The 20,361-nt window shown below is 38.1% G+C and overlaps 1 pseudogene; it reads right to left on the bottom strand.

The window, feature by feature from the left end:
• Positions 1–314: 314 nt before the first annotated feature.
• Positions 315–1,668, bottom strand: LOC102964304 (annotated as a pseudogene).
• Between the last annotated feature and the right edge of the window lie 18,693 nt (positions 1,669–20,361).

Here is a 20,361-nt window from a genome sequence, read left to right on the forward strand (position 1 = left end):
CTGACAGCTCAGCACCAATGAGGAACTTGACTCCATGAAATCTGAGACCATGACCTGAGCTGAAGTCAAACGCTTAACCAACTGAGCCACCCAGGCACCCCCTGGAGAAAATTTAAATATAAGTCTGTGGATTTCCTGAATCAAATCCCCCAGTTAATATTTAGAAAACACCCTCTGTTTGGGCTATACCATTGTTGATGGTACCTATCATAGAGGGATAGCCAAAGTTTGTGTGTCAAAACCAGTGTTAAATCAAACTCAGGGTTGAGAGGAAAAAAAGAGGGAGTTTAAAATCACAAGAAGCACGGACATATCTAGGACCCCTGTCTTTCTGGATCCATGTGTCCTTCAGGATCGTCATCATTATAAATGTCTCTGCCATTTGCCAAACCCGCACGATATTGTCTTCTGATACAGAACAAATCACTCAAGGTTCGTTGGGATTCCAGGAGAAATCAGATATCTTGGCAGTGTGACCACCATGAATAAAGAATTCTGGTGGCCTGTCCTCTGCATCTTCTGAGGATTGTTTCTCTCCAGTGTTATTTAAATCCCAGACATTCAGTCTGTGATCAGTACCACCGGAAGCCAACATAGTCTCCTTGTGAGGTGACCACTGAACTTGGAATTTTTCATCCTTATGTGATTCAGAGGAATGCAACTTAAGTTTCAGATTTCTCAAATCCCACAAGGCAACAGTCTTTTCAGCTGATCAAAGCGTAAGAGACTTTTAAATATGGAGAACAAACAAAGGATTGCTGGAGGGGTTGTGGACGGATGCATGGACCAAATGGGTGAGGGGCATTAAGGAATCTACTCCTGAAATCATTGTTGCACTATATGCTAACCAACTTGGATGTAAATTTAAAAATAAATAAATTATTTAGAAAAAAAAAAGAATGAACTCACTATAAGGATTGAAAGAGAGGTAGTTAGTTCACTTCGGCAGCGTGAGCATCAACTGAGGGGCTTGCTTTGGAAGTATTGTTTGAAGGAGTATCTCAGATCATAAATTTCTGATCATCAGCAACTGACCCAAACAGATATTCAGGTGGCAGATGCCGGGAAACATTTTCTACTACTGCTGTATGCCCTGTAATCACATCCACAACTTTTCCTTCCTTTAGAACAGTACTGATGTCCCAGAGGAGGATGGTATGGTCATCTGAATCACTAAGTAAGTGCCCACTGAGATTTGGGTTCCAGGAAAGTCCATAGCCTTCCTTCTGATGTCCATGGAGATGCAAGTCTGGGTTGCACTCTCCGGAAAGGTCTGGTTTGGAAGGATGTTTGGGATAGTCAAAAACAAGAACATCACCGGATGGAGTCTTTGTTGCAGTGACACAAGGGTCCTGGGGCATATCGTGGTGGCCTGTTTACTTCTCCTTCATGGTTGATCTTAATTTCTATTTCAACGTTTCCACTAACTGAGCCAAAACCTCCAAATTCTCCTTTCTCACTGCCATAGTGGGAAGCATCAAACTGAGCATCATCGTTAGGGAGCTGCACATGGGCTATCACAAGGAGGTTTTGTTCATCCCATGTATGTGTTCCCAGGACAAGTCAACGAGTGCTGAAGTCTTTCCCTTCTGGTCTGGTTTCATCTGGAAGTCACTGTGCAAATAGGCTAGGCCACTCCAGAGCATGAGTCATCACCGAATCGTAAAGAAAAGAAGAAAACGGATGTTCTTTATCCATATTTTGTATTCTTCTTTGATCACATGTTCTTCTACTGCATCAGGGGGCAGGGGGTGGGGATCCTGGGGTCGAGTTCTGCATGCTGGCGCTATTGTTTCCTCCAAACTAAAGATATTTAAACTGAAATTATTTCACTTAGCATCACACTCTCCAGTTCCACCCACATTGCTACAAAAGGCCATATTTCATTCTTTCTCATTGCCACGTAGTACTCCATTGTGTATATAAACCACAATTTCTTTATCCATTCATCCATTGATGGACATTTAGGCTCTTTCCATAATTTGGCTATTGTTGAGAGTGCTGCTATAAACATTGGGGTACAAGTGCCCCTATCAGTACTCCTGTATCCCTTGGGTAAATAACTAGCAGTGCTACTGCTGGGTCATAGGGTAGTTCTATTTTTAATTTTTTGAGGAACCTCCATACTGTTTTCCAGAACGCCTGCACCAGTTTGCATTCCCACCAACAGTGCAAGAGGGTTCCCATTTCTCCACATCCTCTCCAGCATCTATAGTCTCCTGATTTGTTCATTTTGGCCACTCTGACTGGCATGAGGTGTGCTATGCTAAGTGAAATAAGCCATACAGAGAAAGACAGATACCATATGTTTTCACTCTCATGTGGATCCTGAGAAACTTAACAGGAACCCATGGGGGAGGGGAAGAAAAAAAAAGAGGTTACAGTGGGAGAGAGCCAAAGCATAAGAGACTCTTAAAAACTGAGAACAAACTGAGGGTTGATGGGGGGTGGGTGGGAGGGGAGGATGGGTGATGGGTATTGAAGAGGGCATCTTTTGGGATGAGCACTGGGTGTTGTATGGAAACCAATTTGACAATAAATTTCATATATTAAAAGTATAAAATAAAAATAAACTGAAATCATGATGTTCCTTTTCTCCTACATCCCTCAACTAATAAGATGGCACAATGTAGGCCAAATATCTTGAATCATTTTGATGCTTTCATTTCCTTCCCCTATTTTATCACCAAGTCCTACTGATATTATAGCTTAAACTACTACAAGCTGCTGCTGTTCTTTCTGGGGACCACCGAAATAGATCTCTAAGTGGTGGACCCACATTGTTCAGTTGTACCTCCCAATGCATTTTCTTTGCTGCATTCTATAGGATCTTTTTAAATTGGAATTTATTACAACCATCTCTTTCTCACCTACCTCAATTTAAAAACCTTCAATGGGATTCTCTGTTGCTCAAAAATGTTCTGCATGATCTATTGCCTACTAATGTCTTAAGCCTTGTCTTGTACCTGCAGCCCTCAAATTTCTCAATTTCTTTATTTCCTTTGCCCACTTTAGCCTTGAATAATCCAACCTCTATCACTTATCCCCATTGTTTTCATCTGTATATGTGTGTGTGCATGTGTGTATATACATATATTTACATGTGTAGATACATGTATATCTTTTTTTCTCTTTTCCTGTTTAGAAAATATTAAATTATTTAAGCATGAGGGAAATTACAAAAAGAAGATATGATGTCAGTGGTACCCACTACCTGTAAGTGATAAAGGTATCATTGCCAAAATTGCCACCTGTCACTTAAAAAAAAATACAATATTTTAGATACAGTTCATGTTCCTTTTGAATTTCTTTCCAATTCCATTCCTCTCTTTCCCAAGAGGCATCCATGTCCTGAAATTCGTGGTTATCCTACCCACCCAAGTCCACAAATCCATATATATATTTATTACCCTTTTATTTTCTCTTTTCCCACCCCCTCTTTCTGACTAACACATCAATCTATTGCAATGTTTTTTTTTCACTTTCCATTGTTATATAAAAGTAATCTCATTATAGTTACAATTCTGCAAAGAGTTTTCACTCAATGTTATAATTCTGATATTCATAAATATCAATATGCATAGAACAATGTATTCATTAACACTGGAAATATTCACCTTTCCTCTGTTGATGAAATATTTATTTTTTGTTTGCCTTTTTTTTTGCTACTATAAACAATGCTACGGTAATATCCTGATATGTCTCCATGTGCATATATATGTAAGAGTTTCTCCCAAATATGTACTGAACATGGATGGATATTACTGTATGCACAACTTCAATATTGCTAGATATTGGCAAATTGCTTTCCAACTTTGCTGTAGGCGCTTCCACTTAAAGCAGCAATATTTAACTTTCCACCTCCTCATACCCACAGTATTGATGACTGTGAGATCGCATCTAACACTGTAAATTGTCCTTATCTGATTACTAAAGATTAAGTTTCTTTTCATATGGGTATTAGTCATTTGAATTTCTTCTTCTTAAATTGACTCTAGATATCATTTGCCCATTTGATTTTTCTTTTTGGTTAGTCTGTCCTATCGATCACATACATGCATTTTATCAACATTCTTCAAACTAATCCTGAGCTCGTTCTGTATGCTGCAAATATCATCTCCCAAAGTGTAGACAATTTTTTTTAAATTTTTTTTTTGATGCTTATTTATTTTTGAAGGAGAGAGAGGCAGAGCATGAGTAGGGGAAGTGCACAGAGAAAGAGAGACACAGAATCTGAAGCAGGCTTCAGGCCCTGAGCTGTCAGCACAGAGCCCAATGCGGGGCTGGAACCCACAAACTGTGAGATCATGTGACCTGAGCCAAAGTCGGATGCTTAACTGACTGAGCCACCCAAGTGCCCCATTATAGCCTATTTTAAAACTTAGTTCAGTTAGCAAAGTCTTTTTAGACATGGGGAATTTTCAAAAATACAGTGTCAAATTTACCCACATGGTATATTTTATTTTTTGTGGTTGTTTATCTCACCATGATATTCTCCTATATTTTTCTCTAAGTATTCTAAAGGTTTCCTTTTCATATTGAGAGCACTAGTCCTTTTGCTCGGTATACAGGGCAAGGTGGGGATCTAATCTCACAGGTTTCCAAATCAAATTGTCAAATACCTGAAAGCAATTTATCAAACAGATCGAAGATGGACAAACTGAGCCCATGGGCCTGCTGCCTATTTTTGTAAATAAAATATTACTGGAAGACACCCTTTTTGTTCCTTTATACAACGTATTTTGCAACTTTTGTGGTACGACAAGCAGCACTGAGTAGTTGTGACAGAGATAGGACCTAAGAAAGTTACTACCTGGACCCGCAAGAAGCAATTTGCCAATCCCCAGAACGTGCGATCGTTTCTTTACTGTTTTAAAAAACAAGAACTTGTTATATACCAAGTTTCAGTAAAGGGTTTGCTTCTGGACTCCCTCTTCTGTTCTGTCTGCCTACAAATCCACTCTGCTGGGAATATCACACTATTCAAATTTCTAAAGCTTTATAACATATTTGGTTACCTGGTATAGCAAACTCTCTCCACTTACCTCCCACCTGACTCTGCTCTAAAATTTTCATGACTGTTATCAGACTTTTATTAATCTGTCTGAATTTAAGATCACTCTGCTAAGCTCTGTGAAAAGCACATTTAGATATTTATTTGCATTTAAGAAGATATGATATCTTTAAGATACTGAGTCTTTTATCCATGAAATGAGATATATCTTTACTAATACAAGCCTTCTTTTATGTACTCTGTTAAATATTAAAGTTTTCTCTGTGATTGCTTTGTACAACACTGGTCGATTGATTCTTAGATACGTTCACACTCTCTTCCTTCTATCTCTCACCTCTCGTATTTTCTTTTTCCATTTCTGCGCCGCATGATGGATAATTTTCTCCGATCCATCATTCAGCTCATTAAATCTCTCCTTAAATGTGCCTAATCTGCTATTTAACATTCGCTGAGTTTTTTCATATCAGGGGCTGTAATTTTACTTCTAAAAGTTTCATTTGATTCCTTTTAAAATATGGCTGTTCCTCTTACAGTTTCCATTTTTTTCTAATCCTCATTTTATCCATTTAATCCTTTCAACATATTTACTTTATTGTGCCTTTCAAATGAGTCTAGCCACTCACATCAGGGGGGTTCTTAATTTTGATCTCCTTCCTAATGCTGATCCTCTCATGGGAATCTAATATGCTCTTTATTCTGACAAATTTCCTACAGAATGGTTTTTAATTTCCTCCTGCTCAGTGCCTTGTGTACGTTCATGTGTGATCTTTTGCAGTTGTTTGTGTCGTTGGTTAGAATAATTTCACCACCTTGAGAATTCCAGCAGCTTGCTCGTATTTAGATGAGGACTTCATGCCAGTGTCTCTCACAGGAGCCACCTAGAATCCCAGGACAGAATCAAGCTTCTTTGTCACTTTGCCTTTTATTGATTCTGCCTTCCTTCAAGCTTCTCTGCCCATTTCAAAGGTCCAATGGGCACATCTCTTCCAGCCTCATAGGTATTAAATCCCCAGGCTCAATTCACTTCTGGTATTTCCCCAGGTCCTGGCTACATCACCTCACAAGCAGGTTTTAAGACTGCTTTTATTTCTACCATAAGGGGATACAACATCTTTCTTTTGACATCAGTCGTATTTATTGTATTGTTACCATCATTATATGTTGCTCAATTTTTTTAATGTTTATTTATTTATCTTGAGAGAGAGAGAGAGAGAGAGCATGTACACATGGGGGAGGGTCAGAGAGAGAGAGGGAGAGAGATTCCTAAGCAGGCTCCTCACTGTCAGTAAAGAGCCTGATGTGGGGCTCAGGCTCATGAACTGTGGGTGAGATTATGACGTGAGCAGAAATCAGGAGTTGGACACTTAACTAATTGAGTCACACGGGTGTTCCAATTGCTCAACATTTTTTATGTACTTACAACAAGTCCACATTCATTCTGACACTGCGGTGCTAGAAAAAGAATTGACAGTTAAATGGGACTTATCCTTCAAACTTCAACTTTTTTTTAATGTTTATTTCTTTTTGAGAGAGAGAGAGAGAGAGAGAGAGAGCAAGCCGGGGAGGGGTAGAGAGAGAAGGAGACATGAATCTGAAGCAGGTTTCAGGCTATCAACACAGAGCCTGATGTGGGGCTCGAACTTACAGACCATGAGATCATGACCCGAGCTGAAGCTGGATGCTTAACCAACTGAACCACCCAGGCACCCCATTAAACTTCAACTCTTCAAGCAAAGATCCCCTCACCCCACACCCCAGCCTCGGTCAGATGTCCTGTGTCATGCTTACCACACTGTTGTCACCTATTGTATATAACACTTGTCTTAAAGCTGGATCGCCACCTTCCACCCATCTTTCTTTCCTAGAGGAAATATTATTCCGGAACCTTCTCTGGCTTTCCCCACCCCTGGAAACTGGCTGGACAGGGCCACTTTTCCATTGCAATAGTCTTCCTCACCTTGGACCTTGGACTTCACAGGTGGTTACGGGAATCCAGCTTTTTTAAGTTTGTTCAGGTTTCCCACAGAAAAACTTGCAGAATAACAAAGACTGAGGTAGTTTTGGCCAAGATGCTGTGTAGGAAAATAAAATATACTTATGAAACATTTTGATATTCGCTATTCTACATTTGAAATGCATAGGAGAACACACAAATGACTGTTTCTGGAATAAAAATATGGTTGAAAGTGATTTCTATTTCTAACACTAGATACTAAAAAGGTGAGCATTAATTTCACATACTCCCTATTAACAAGGTATCCTATTTAAAAAGACATCCTGCTGGGGCGCCTGGGTGGCTCAGTCGGTTAAGTGTCCGACTTCAGCTCAGGTCATGATCTCGCGGTCAGCGAGTTCGAGCCCCGAGTTCGAGCCCCGTGTCGGGCTCTGGGCTGATGGCTCAGAGACTGGAGCCTGCTTCCGATTCTGTGCCTCCCTCTCTCTCTGCCCCTCCCCCGTTCATGCTCTGTCTCTCTCGTCTCAAAAATAAATAAACGTTAAAAAAAAAATTAAAAAAAAAATAAAAAGACATCCTGCTAAATAAGTATAGGAAAAACAGTTAAAATAGAAATTAATATTTCATACAAATTTTATGGTACAACCGTAATTATAAGGTGAGAATTATGACAGTTATAATAGTTGTCGACATATAGTAAATACATTGAATACAAGTTTTTTTAAAAGACATATATCTTTATTCGGGATCCTTTTATCCAATAAAAATAGAATATGCTCAGGTACTGAAGAAAAAAAAAATAAGCTTATTTATTTTTGAGAGTGAGAGAGAGAGAATCCCAAGGAGGCTCCATGCTGTTACTGCAGAGCCCTACCTGGAGCTCAGTCCCACGAACCATGAGATCATACCTGAGCCAAAATCAAGAGTCAGCTATTAACCAACCAAGCCACCCAGGTACCCCAAGGTAGTCAAGAAAAACTTAAATACAAATAGATATTATGCAGTAAGTGATAAAGGAAGCTCACACAAAGAAGCAAGTAGGAAATTATGTAAAAACAATACAAAATAACATGGAATTAACAGAAGAATAGTCAAAATAACCATATTATTACTATTTATTAATAACCACATTAGCCATTATTATTAAATATTAATAATATTTAACTTAGAAATTAAATATACATAGTATGTCTTCTAAATAACTTGGATTATAAAGGAAACAAAAACTAAAGTTAGAGATTTTCTTTAAATGAATACAATCGAGAGTACTCTGTACATGCCATCTATAGCATTTAGAGGGAAAATATATTCTTTGTTACACTTACTAGAAAATAAATTAGCAGGGGCGCCTGGGTGCCTCAGTTGGTTAGGCGACCGGCTTCGGCTCAGGTCATGATCTTGTGGTCGCAAGTTCAAGTCCCGCGTCAGGCTCTGTGCTGACCGCTCAGAGCCTGGAGCCTATTTCAGATTCTGTGTCTCCCTCTCTCTGACCCTCCCCCCCGTTCATGTTCTGTTTCTCTCTGTCTGAAAAATAAATAAACATTAAAAAAAAAACTTTAAAAAAAAGAAAATAAATTAGCAGAGTATTGTTAGTACAGGATAGAAGTGTCCAGAATATTACTACAGAGTGCTAAAAATAAATTAGCTAAACATTCAAAATAAAATTTAAAAAACAAAAAGAAAATATGAAATAATAATAATAAATGAAACTATAGAGCTAGTCCTTAAAATAAAAGCAGATGAAAAATAAAATATGAACTACCTGAAAAAAATATTATGCAAGAATAACATAAATGGTAATGTAATTATAGACAGAAGTCTTTAAAATACAAATACTGCGGCACCTGGGCTGCTCAGTTGGTTGAGCTTCTGATTTCAGCGTAGGTCATGATCTCGCGCTCCGTGGGTTCAAGCCCCACATCAGGCTCACTGCTGTCAGCAGAGAGCCACTTCAGGTCCACTGTCCCCCTCTCTCTCTGCCCCTCCTCTGTGTGTGCAGTCTCTCTCTCAAAAATAAATAAACATTTTTTTATTTTTAAAAATAAAATGCAAATACTCTCTGTCAATGAGTTTGAAAATTGATTGAGATACATATACATATATATTCATACAAAATATACAAATGAATGTATGTGTATATATATAAAATCAATTGATGTGTATAAAATACATATATACATGCATGAATATCAATTTGTGCATTAATATATGATGTATATCAATGCATATATTCAAGATAACCAAAGAAAGAAAAATATCAATCCTTATATATAAGTGCTAACCAACTAAAAATGTGAAAAAAAACTTCACTGATAACTAGCAAAATTATATAAATTTTATGAAACAAAAGTGAGATGCTTTTTAAACTGGAACATTCAGAAGAGAAATCAGCAATCAAGGTCATTGAAAGAAAATATGTATTAAAAATGTATAAATTCAAGAGAAACTTCATAAGAGAGATAAAAAGAGAGCACAGAACTGTGGAATGTTTTGATGATTATCTTTTTTTTTTTACTCCAAAAGTACTGATACCGTGTAGTTTAAGGAAAATAGAGTCAATGCCTCAATAAAGGGCTGACACTCAGCTCTGCCACTCACAGTTATTCTGGCACTAGAATCTCCATCTTGAATCAATGACAGTGTTATTGGCTTTAACTTTGACAATGAAGTGAACAATAATTAGAGGCAGAGTCACAGGTGACTGCCTAGTCCTGCCCTGAGAGGTATCTGGTGAGGAGTTTGAGAGGACGAGATAGAGAAAAAAGAATTTCCTTTATAAATATGTAAACATAAAGAAATATTTTGAACCTTTATGCTTGAAATAAGTGCGGATTGGGTAAAAACCTCTCCAGCTAATTCAGGCCAGTGATATAACAGGAGTTGGTTCTCTCCATTGTCACCCTTGCATTAGGGAGTAAGTGCAACCTGGGAGTAACAAAGTCTTGGAAAGTGCAGAAATACTTTGTCTTCCTGCCTTAGGATCTGAGAAATCACAGTTGCCTACTATTTAATAACATATTCCTACCCTTATTACAACCAGGAAGTTTGGACCCTTATTACAACCAGGAAGTTTGCACCCTCCTAATGGGGCTAGTGGTAGTTAAACACCAAAATGGGGGAAATAATGAAAATATGCTGAAGGATGTGACTGAAAACCTGAAGCAATTAACAGAATTGTTCAGGGAGGTTTGAGGATGTACAGGTGTGAAATGGGGAGCATTGAGATAAGGCCCATCATGGCACATAGGAAAGACAACTACTGCTTTCTCTGCAAAACACATGGGGGAAAATGGATTTTTAGAACCATCTTGAGAAGGAAAGAATTAGAAAAATGGGGACCATATTAAAATTATGTGAAAAGATTACTGAAAGTGAGCACAGGGGTGCCTGGGTGGCTCAGCTGGTTATCCGTTCTACTCTTGATTTCAGCTCAGGTCACGATCTCACAGTTCATGAGATCAAGCCCCATGTCAGGCTCTGCACTGACAGCATGGAGCCTGCTTGGGATTTTCTCTCTCCCCTCTCTCTCTCTGCCCCTCTCTCTTTCAATAAATAAACATTAAAAAAAATAAAGTGGCAAATCATATATTAAAGACAATTTTCTACTGATGTTTCTGAATACTTTTAATTAATGAAAGCTATAAAATATAGAGAAAATTTAGTGAGTCCCCTCGTTTGTATTAAGAACTGAGACCATTCTAGGCAGTTGAGATTCATAGGACTACTGTGCCTCGCCCATCCTCAAAAGTGAGAGACTTATGCAAGTATTTTAAGCCCGGGCCTAAGAATTAGGCACAATGCACTGATGCCAAAAGCTTCAAGCCTCCATGGTAGCAGAAAGTGGCCTTTAGGTTTCTAAGGAAACAGAGATTTTAGGTTTGAATCTTGACTTGGGCTGAGTTGAATTCAAAAACTCATGAGGATCCAGACCTGTGAGACAGGAACAGAAAATGACACAGGTTAAAAATAATGTATCTGCTTTGGCCACCAAAGAAGGTGCAATAATAGTCAAGAGCAACAATTTGCCAGGTGCGTAATTCTTCCAATTATATTGTATCATTTTAAAGAATGAATTATTCCCAGTCACTACCGCCACATATGAAATAACCAGAGGCAGAGAAACAGATTCCGAGCATTTAAAAAGACATGCCTCAGGGAGACTCAAATGCACAGTTGAAAATATTTTCGAAAGCCCACACAACATCTCTTAGGCAGTAGTGAAGTTCCTAAGTAATTCATGGCTGATTCTAGAGCCAGTATGTGTGTGCATAAATACACAATCATACTTGCCAATGTATAGCATATATACATATTATATGAGACTAGATATAGATTACATCAATTAAGAGTTTCCCACATAAGAATGAAATTTAAATTGTAGAGAAAGCAAGAAATGCCCTGGAGCCTAGTATTTTTTTTTAAAAAGTGATAACGTCAGCCAAATAACACATCTCAATAAAAAAGCAAATAATCCTAGCTAGCTATGCCAAATATGGCAGAGCATAAAACAAAAGGAGATTGAACCCTAAGGTATCAGCACTCATCATCAGTAAAATTTATCCTGGGAGTTTTAGATCAAGAAACAAAAATAAAAAGCATTCAGGATGTAGAGTATTTTAGCTTTTCATTTTTTTTTGAAGAAAAATCTCCATTTAATATTGCATTGATCACTTTTATTGTGTTGTTTTTAAAAGTTCTTCCAGGGGTGCCTGGGTGGCTCAGTCGGTTAAGCATCCGACTTCAGCTCAGGTCATGATCTCACAGTCTGTGAGTTCGAGCCCCACATTGGGCTCTGTGCTGACGGCTCAGAGCCTGGAGCCTGCTTCCGATTCTGTGTCTCCCTCTCTCTGACCCTCCCCCATTCATGCTCTGTCTCTCTCTGTCTCAAAAATAAATAAACATTAAAAAAAAAATAAAAAAAATTCTTAAAAAAAATAAAAAATAAAAGTTCTTCCATCAGTTATGAAAGTGTACAAGTAGTTACACACATTTTTTAACTAGTAGATGTCATTTTTTTAAAGAAAAATTTTAGGTTTACAGAAAAATAGAACGGAAAGTACAGATAGTTCTGGTATACTGCCTCCCCTGACTTCCACAGTTTTCTCTAGTAGTACCATCTTGCGCTGATGTGGTATATTTGTTACAATTGATGGAACCAATACAGATACATTGTTTACTAAAGTCCATAGTTTACATATGGTTCACTCTTTGTGTTTTATATTCTCTGAGTTTTGACCCATGTTTAATGGCAGGTGTCTGTCATTTCTGTATCATACAGACTAGCTTCACTGTCCTAAAAATCCTCTGTGCCCCACCTGTTCATCCCTCCTACTCCTTGCCCCTAACCCTCTGGCAACCACTTTCCTATCTCAATAGTTTTGTCTTTTCCAGAATGTCATATATACAGAATCATAAAGTACGTAGCCTTTTCAGATTGACTTTTGCTTAACAGCATGCTTTTAAGATTCATCCTTGTCCTTTTATAGCTCGATAGTTCATTTATTTTTATTTCTGAACAACATTCCATTATATGACTGTACCAGTTTGTTTATCCATTTACATATTCACGGACAACTTGGTTCCTTCTGGTTTTTGGCAATTACAAATAAAGTTTTTGAAACATTCACGTGCAGGTTTTATATGGACTCTTCACCAGTTATGAAAGCATGCAAAGTGTATTTTAATCATCATATATTTTGAAGAAACAAAAAGTTTCTCTTGTATCCCAAAGTATCTTAGCCATGCTTGTCCATATCAGATCCATTTGTCCCATCAGACCAAATTTGGTCTTGCAGTAGGCACTGGGATTGAAAGGGGGAATGTAAGAAGTTTCACAGAAGCTCTTGGTTAGAAGGAATACTGATGGTCATCTGGGTGTTAGTTCCTATGTCCTTGAGCTCCATGTTTGGGTTCTTCTACGTATCTCTTTTATTTGCACAGCTTCTCCTGACCAAACTTTTCTAGTTTGGCATGCTCTGAATTTTAAAAATGTTACTCTTTGGATTGCACCATCCGAATTTCTATTTCTTAGGGCTATACGAAAATAGTAGATTTAATCATTTTCCTGGCAGCCTTGAGATTCTTGAAGACATTTTTATATTTTACCAGTTCTTTCAAACTTTCTTCTTAGGATATATTTCTCAGATTTTCATCAGCATGATCCATTCATGATTCTAGTTCAAGTATATCTCAATTTTCCACATTTTTTCTACCTAAATGAAAGAAATTGGTATGTCATTCTACAGGTTAATTAAACAACATACAATGATAAAATTTCATGGGTTTTTTTTTGCATCATTTTTAATGCCACAATCAAGCTATGAATATGGTATAACTAACCCATTGTTTATAGACCACGCTTGTTATTTGCATTGTTTAGTAGAAAGATGGACAAATCCAGACATAATCTTAAAACCTTTGCAAAAAAATTTAAGGATGCTATTTAAATTTAAGGGTCGGGGGGGGGGGAACTAGGATATATCTCATTTGAATTATTAGCAAAATTGCAAAATTCCATAGTAAATTCATTTTATGCAAAATAAAACAACCACAAAAAGAAAAAGAAAAGAAAGAAAAAAAGAGAAAAGAAACCCATGCAGACATGAGGTGGATTAAAATCACAATCACTGTATTAATTACAATGGATTCAGGTTAGAATCCCAGTGGATCCAACTGGATCCCAGGTTAGAAATAGCAGGAGAGTGAATTGAAAGACTAGAATAAAAGTTCTAGAAATTCTTCCAAATAAACATTTTAAATATATGGAAAAGTTCATATAGGAAAAATAAGAGAAAATCAGAAATAAGAGAAGATAAAAGAAACCTATCAAGCAGATTAAAGAATACATAAGAAAATATTGAGAAAAAATAAAGAAAATAAAGAAAAATTCCCTGACCTAAGGTCAAAGGACAGACTTCTTTTTAAATAAAACATTAGATTTATTTTTTTAATTTTTTAAATAATTTATTGTCAAATTGGTTTCCAATCAACACCCAGTGCTCATCCCAACAGGTGCCCTCCTCAATGCCCATCACCCTCTCCCCCACCCTCCATCAACCCTCAGTTTGTTCTCAGTATTTAAGAGTTTCTTATGGTTTGCCTCCTTCCCTCTCTGTAACTCTTTTTTTCCCCTTCCCTTTCCCCTCCCCCATGGCCTTCTGTTAAGTTTCTCAGGATCCACATATGAGTGAAAACATATGGTATCTGTCTTTCTCTGCCTGACTTAGGACGCACTTAATAGTGAAATTATCGAACAGGTAAAGCTTCACTATACATGTGCAGGCAATTTTTTTAAATTGAATGCAAAAGAGACAAAACCATTCCACAAATATCCAAAAAGAGAAATTATAAGATTTACAAAGCAATAGTATCAGGTACAATCAAACTGTTCTCTGAAGCACAATAACAAAATTCATGAAAATGTACAGAAAAATAAGAAAAGTTTACACACAAGAAAGCAAGCTATAGAGATAATAATAGAAATGAAAACAAAGAGGAAACAAAGCATATTAGAGAGAATCAACAAAGCCAAAAATTGGTTATTTGAAGAGAGCGACAGAATTCATAAACCTCAGGCAAGCCAAATCAAGAAAACTAACAACAACAAAAAAGCCTGAATTATAAATATCAGAAATGAGAAAGGGAATCACACTATAGATTCCAAAGACATTGGAATCATAAGAGGATTCTATGAAACAGTTTATGCCAATAAATATGAAAATTTAAATTAAATGAACTAATTTCTAGATAGAAACACAATTTACTATTATTGATACAAGAATAAACAGTGTCTTGGGGCGCCTGGGTGGCTCAGTCGGTTGAGCTTCCGACTTCGGCTCAGGTCATGATCTCACGGTCCGTGAGTTCGAGCCCCTCGTCGGGCTCTGTGCTGACAGCTCAGAGCCTGGAGCTTGTTTCAGATTCTGTGTCTCCCTCTCTCTCTGACCCGCCCCCACTCATGCTCTGTCTCTCTCTGTCTCAAAAATAAAATAAACATTAAAAAAAAATTTAAAAAAAAAAGGAATAAACAGTGTCTTAATAGTAATACATTTATTAAAAAATGTGATCTATAATTTAAAATCTTCACACACACACACGTACATGCACACACACAAAAGCACATCAATCACCGACAGATCTTCCATGTGAATCACAATTCTAAACTTTTATAGAAAAAAATGTAACCAATCTTACACAATTTCTTCCAGATAACTTTTTTAAAAATGGGGAGACTTTTGCCAATTTTATTGTTCTAACCTTGATTTTAAAGAAAAAATGACAGCTAAGGACATTTTTAAGGAGATAAATCAGGGATCGATTTGTCTCAAAATCATACAGGTGAATATAAATCAGAGGCAACCATGCATAAAAATGATGATACATTTGAACCTTGAACAACTGCAGAGATTAGGGGTGCCAACCGCCACGCAGTTGAAAATCCACGTATAACTTTGACTCCCCAAAACTCAACCACTAGTAGACTACTGTTGACTGGAAGCCTTACCAACAATGTAAGCAGTCAATTAACACATACTTTGTATATGTATTATATACTTTATTCTTAAAATAAAGTAAGCTATATAAAAGAAAATATTATTAAGAAAATAAAAATTACACATACAGCACTGTACTGTATTTATCAAAAAAAAAAAATCCACATGTAAGTGGATCCACGCAATTCAAACCTGTGTTGTTCAAGAAGCAACTGTGTTTCACCAGCAAATAGGACTGATTCAAGAAATGCAAGGTAGGTTTCATATTTTAAAATCAGTCAGTCAGTGTAATTCTTCATGTTAAAAGGAAACGTATAGCATATATAATAGATATTATAATATAATAATGATACATGTCATTATATAATAATATATTTCTGGGTACATCCATCCTTATAATAATACCACACTATCTTAACAAATTAACAATTTTGTAAATCTGGGCAGTAGGTAATGTAAATCCTCTATAAAACTTCTTATTTACCTTTGGCTTATCTACATAATTTACATTTCCAAGTGCAGAATGTGCTTGGTATTCTCTCTCTCTCTCTCTCTCTCTCTCTCTCTCTCCCTCTTCCCCTCCCCAACTTGTGCATGCATGTTCTCTCTCTCTAAAAATAAATAAATTTAAAAAAACATGCTGGAATTTTGACTGGATTGCACTAAAAGTATAGATAAACTTAGAAAGGATTGACAGCTTAACAATATTGTTTTACAATCCATACTTAATTTCACTCAGTAATATTTTGGGGGGTTTCCAGTGCAGAAATTTTGCATATGTTATTGTAGAGTGTTTTGCATTTCAATATAGACGTTTTGTACATGTATTTCAAGATATTACTTGAGTGCTATTAACAGTTGAATTAATTGTACACTGTTGACACTCAGTGGATAACTACTGACACATGCAACAACATGAGTCATCTCAAAACACGTTGAATGTAAGAAGCCAGATGCAAAACAGAAAATAATGTAATAAATAAATACCACTTACATAAAATTTAGAACAGGCAAAACTAATATATAGGGATAGAATTCAGAACAATGGCTTGTCACTGGGGGAGTGAAGTCAACTTAATGGAATGGGCCCCAAGAAAATTTTCTCAAATGATAGAAATTACTTATATTTTGATCTAGGTGATGAGCATGAGTGTATCCATGTTCAAAAAAGTACAAAGCTGTTCACTTAAAATCTGTACACTTTAGGGCACCTGGGTAGCTCAGTCAGTTAAGTGTTCTTCTCTTGATTTTGGCTCAGGTCATGATCTCACAGTTCATGGGTTCAAGTCCCACATCCAGATCGAGCTCTGCAGCTGGCACTGTGGGGCCTGTTTAGGATTCTCTGTCTCCCCCTCTCTCTCTTACCCCTCGCCCACTCACGCTGTCTCTGTCTCTCTCAAAATAAATAAATAAACTATTTAAAAAGATTTCTAATCTATATGTAAATTATAAAACACTTTTTAAAAATAAGTACAGGGCACCTGGGTGGTTCAATCAGCTAAACATCCAACTCTTGATTTTAGCTCAGGACATGATCCCAGGGTCATGGGATCAAACCCCACATCTGGCCTTGCACTGAGCATGGAGCCTGCTTGAGATGCTCTCTCTTGCCCTCTGCCCTCTCCCCTGCTTGTTCTCTCTCTCTCAAAAACAAACAAACAAACAAACAAAACAAACCCAAATATATATATCTATATATTTGGGGTTTTTTTGTTTGTTTGTTTCTATATATATATATATATATATATATATATATATATGTGTGTGTGTGTGTGTGTGTGTGTGTATGTATATATGTTATTTCAAGTCACACAAGTGACATTGGGGTAATTTTCAAATGTAAAATGATATAAAAACTCTAGTGAGAATGTAACATTACCAAACAACAGTCCCTGAAGTATTCAAACCCTGTTTTCAATACAAGACTCTTTTTCTCTAGTTCTCCAAGGGGGATAAAAAATATGCATAGAAACAAAGAAAAACAATGTAACGATGTATTGGCTTTGACCCCAAACTGCAACTTAGAACTCCACTGAACTATTCTGCATCCCAGAGCCTCTTTTCATCTAAACTGTGTATGCCTTGAACTACATCTGGTCAAATTAATTTCACACCCAAGCCCAATCTGATTGTAGACATTTCCCGGAATGCAAGGAAAAGCTAATTAATATAAACTCAACAGCCAGATAATCCAGGATGAGTAAAGCAAGAACAAGACGCTTGGCCCTGTCTTGAGGAAACAGGTTAAAGCTGCCTGCATTCCTCCAATCTTAAAGAGCCACTGATTGGGCTAGTAAGCTTCCATGGGAACTACCTCTAAGCTCACTTCAGCCAAGTCTTCAGGTGACAGTGATCCTCTGCAAAGGTACAAACCCTTTCAGTAGCTCCATCCAAAACTGGGAACCAATGCAAAGTCCTTGGATTTGGTAAATTCTTAGCTGCACTCTTCAGAGGGGTTCGGAGAGAAGGGAAGTTGGGTAGAGTTGAATGGATCTATGAGTCACCTCTGCCTGAGAGTTCAGTAATAAGTTCCATGACTTTTTTTAAGTTTATTTATTTTTGAGAGAGACAGAGACAGCGTGAGTGGGGTAGGGGCAGAGTGAGAGGGAGAGAGAGAGAGAGTCCCAAGCAGACTCCATACAGCCAGCATAGAGTCCAATGCGGGGCTTGAACTCACAAAACCGTGAGATCATGACCTGAGCCAAAACCAAGAGTCAGACACCTAACTGACTGAGCCACCCAGGTGGCCCAATAAATTCTATGACTTCTGATCTTTGTTTAGCTAAGAAAACTTCAAGTTTCTCTTTTTTTAATTTTTTTAACGTTTATTTATTTTTGAGACAGAGAGAGACAGAGCATGAACGGGGAGGGTCAGAGAGAGGGAGACACAGAATCTGAAACAGGCTCCAGGCTCTGAGCTGTCAGCACAGAGCCCGACACGGGGCTCGAACTCACGGACCGTGAGATCGTGACCTGAGCCGAAGTCGGCCGCTTAACCGACTGAGCCACCCAGGCCCCCCTCAAGTTTCTCTTTATAAAAGGAAGGTAATATCAAACACATGAGTTGGTTGTAAGTATGTGCAAGGTATGCATATCCCTAAGAGCCATTCTTGGGTTGTAGTAGGTGGCAGGAAAATGTTAGCTTCTTTTCCCACTGTTGGTAACTATCATTTAGATCGAAAACTCTGTGTGTGAGCATTTTTACCTAGTTCATCATATATCATAGTACCTGACATTATGCCTGACGTATAATAGGTGCCAAATTAGTACTCAGTAAAGGAATAAACACCAAGCGCTGTGCTAATCATTGTGAGGGCATATTAAAAATGTAGTTGTCACAGCCAATTATTTTACAACATACTAAGAGACAAACACACGAATACCTAAATAATGGAATGATATATCTGCTACAAAGTACTATGTAGTCTGAAAGGAACTCTAGTACAATTAATGAGAAGTTAATTTGGGTCATCACGGGATGGATGAGTCAGATTTTACTATCATGTGCCATACTATCCCAAAAGGAGGACTGATTTGAACAAAGCAACAAACTTTAGAAAACCCAGCTGAGAGGACAGTTCGGAGCTGGCAATCTGTGAGTGCAAAGCATTTAACAGAATCCAAAATGCACCCTGAATCATCAGCCACTACGTGGTGCTGTGTTCCCTGGGGGTAGAATATATGGGTGCCAGAGCTAAGGCACTATTGGCAGGGTTTACCATCACTCCTGTAGACTTGCTTAGGGGATTAATGCTTTCCATCCTCCGACTCTGAACTCTGCATTCTAAGTCTTGGGTCCTAGAAGAGAAATGCTTCCATCAGGGACACGGCAAAACCCCATAAACTAAGGTACAGCTGCTATCGCTTCAGGCTTCTTTTGCCAAGAGACCAGCAGGGCAGGGAAGAAGTTTTCATCCTGGAAGATGTAATTTACCCTGATCATCGGGAGCAGACAGCCTTTCTAGCACACACCGGGGATGGGAAAAATACATTAGGCAATTAGTTGGTCCACTGAAGACATCTCTTGGTACTTGTTGCCCGACTTTGATCGTAAAGAGACAAATGCAGCGGTCTGATAAGATTATAGCACCAAGGAGATCAGTCCTCTAGAGAATGAAGGTCTGAGTTACTGGATCAGGTGAGCCACCTAGCCACCAGGGTGAGGTGAATCCAGATGGGCAACAGAGGAAATATGCATATGAGTTGTATCCCCAAGATCAACTGCAGTGATGAAGGCTTGTAGTTCCTTGCACTAAACTTCTTTTACGTTTCCCCAGACGACCCGTTCTCAGATAAAGTGAACATATTATGTAATACAAGTGGAATCAAGGGGCACAAACAATGGGCTGTTGTCAATGTCATGGTGTACCACCAGGTCTCTCCCACGGGACCAAGACACTCATTCTTCCAGCTCCCCAAAGTGTTGGCTGCTGGTGGCTCATAGCTTAATCCCTTCCAAAAATTACCCATGGCCAAAGAGAGCTGCCTCAATCAAGGTTAATCCTTCCCCACAGACAGCCCATATCCATTGCCTCAATTAAAGGCAACTATTAGGGCGCCTGGGTGGCTCAGTCGGTTAAGCGTCCGACTTCAGCTCAGGTCACGATCTCGCGGTCCGTGAGTTCGAGCCCTGCGTCAGGCTCTGGGCTGATGGCTCGGAGCCTGGAGCCTGCTTCCGATTCTGTGTCTCCCTCTGTCTCTGCCCCTCCCCTGTTCATGCTCTGTCTCTCTCTGTCTCAAAAATAAATAAAAAACATTAAAAAAAAATAAAGGCAACTATGAAGTTTGGATGGACTCCAAAGCTCTCCATGGAATCAGCTGAAGATTTGCTTCAGACTGCATCACAACCCAACTTTTCTTTTCCCTCTGCCCATTCACCCTTCCTTCAGTCCCTCACAGGT

This window comes from Panthera tigris, chromosome D2 (genome assembly GCF_018350195.1).
Source record: "Panthera tigris isolate Pti1 chromosome D2, P.tigris_Pti1_mat1.1, whole genome shotgun sequence".
In the NCBI taxonomy this organism is placed as follows: Eukaryota; Metazoa; Chordata; class Mammalia; order Carnivora; family Felidae; genus Panthera; species Panthera tigris.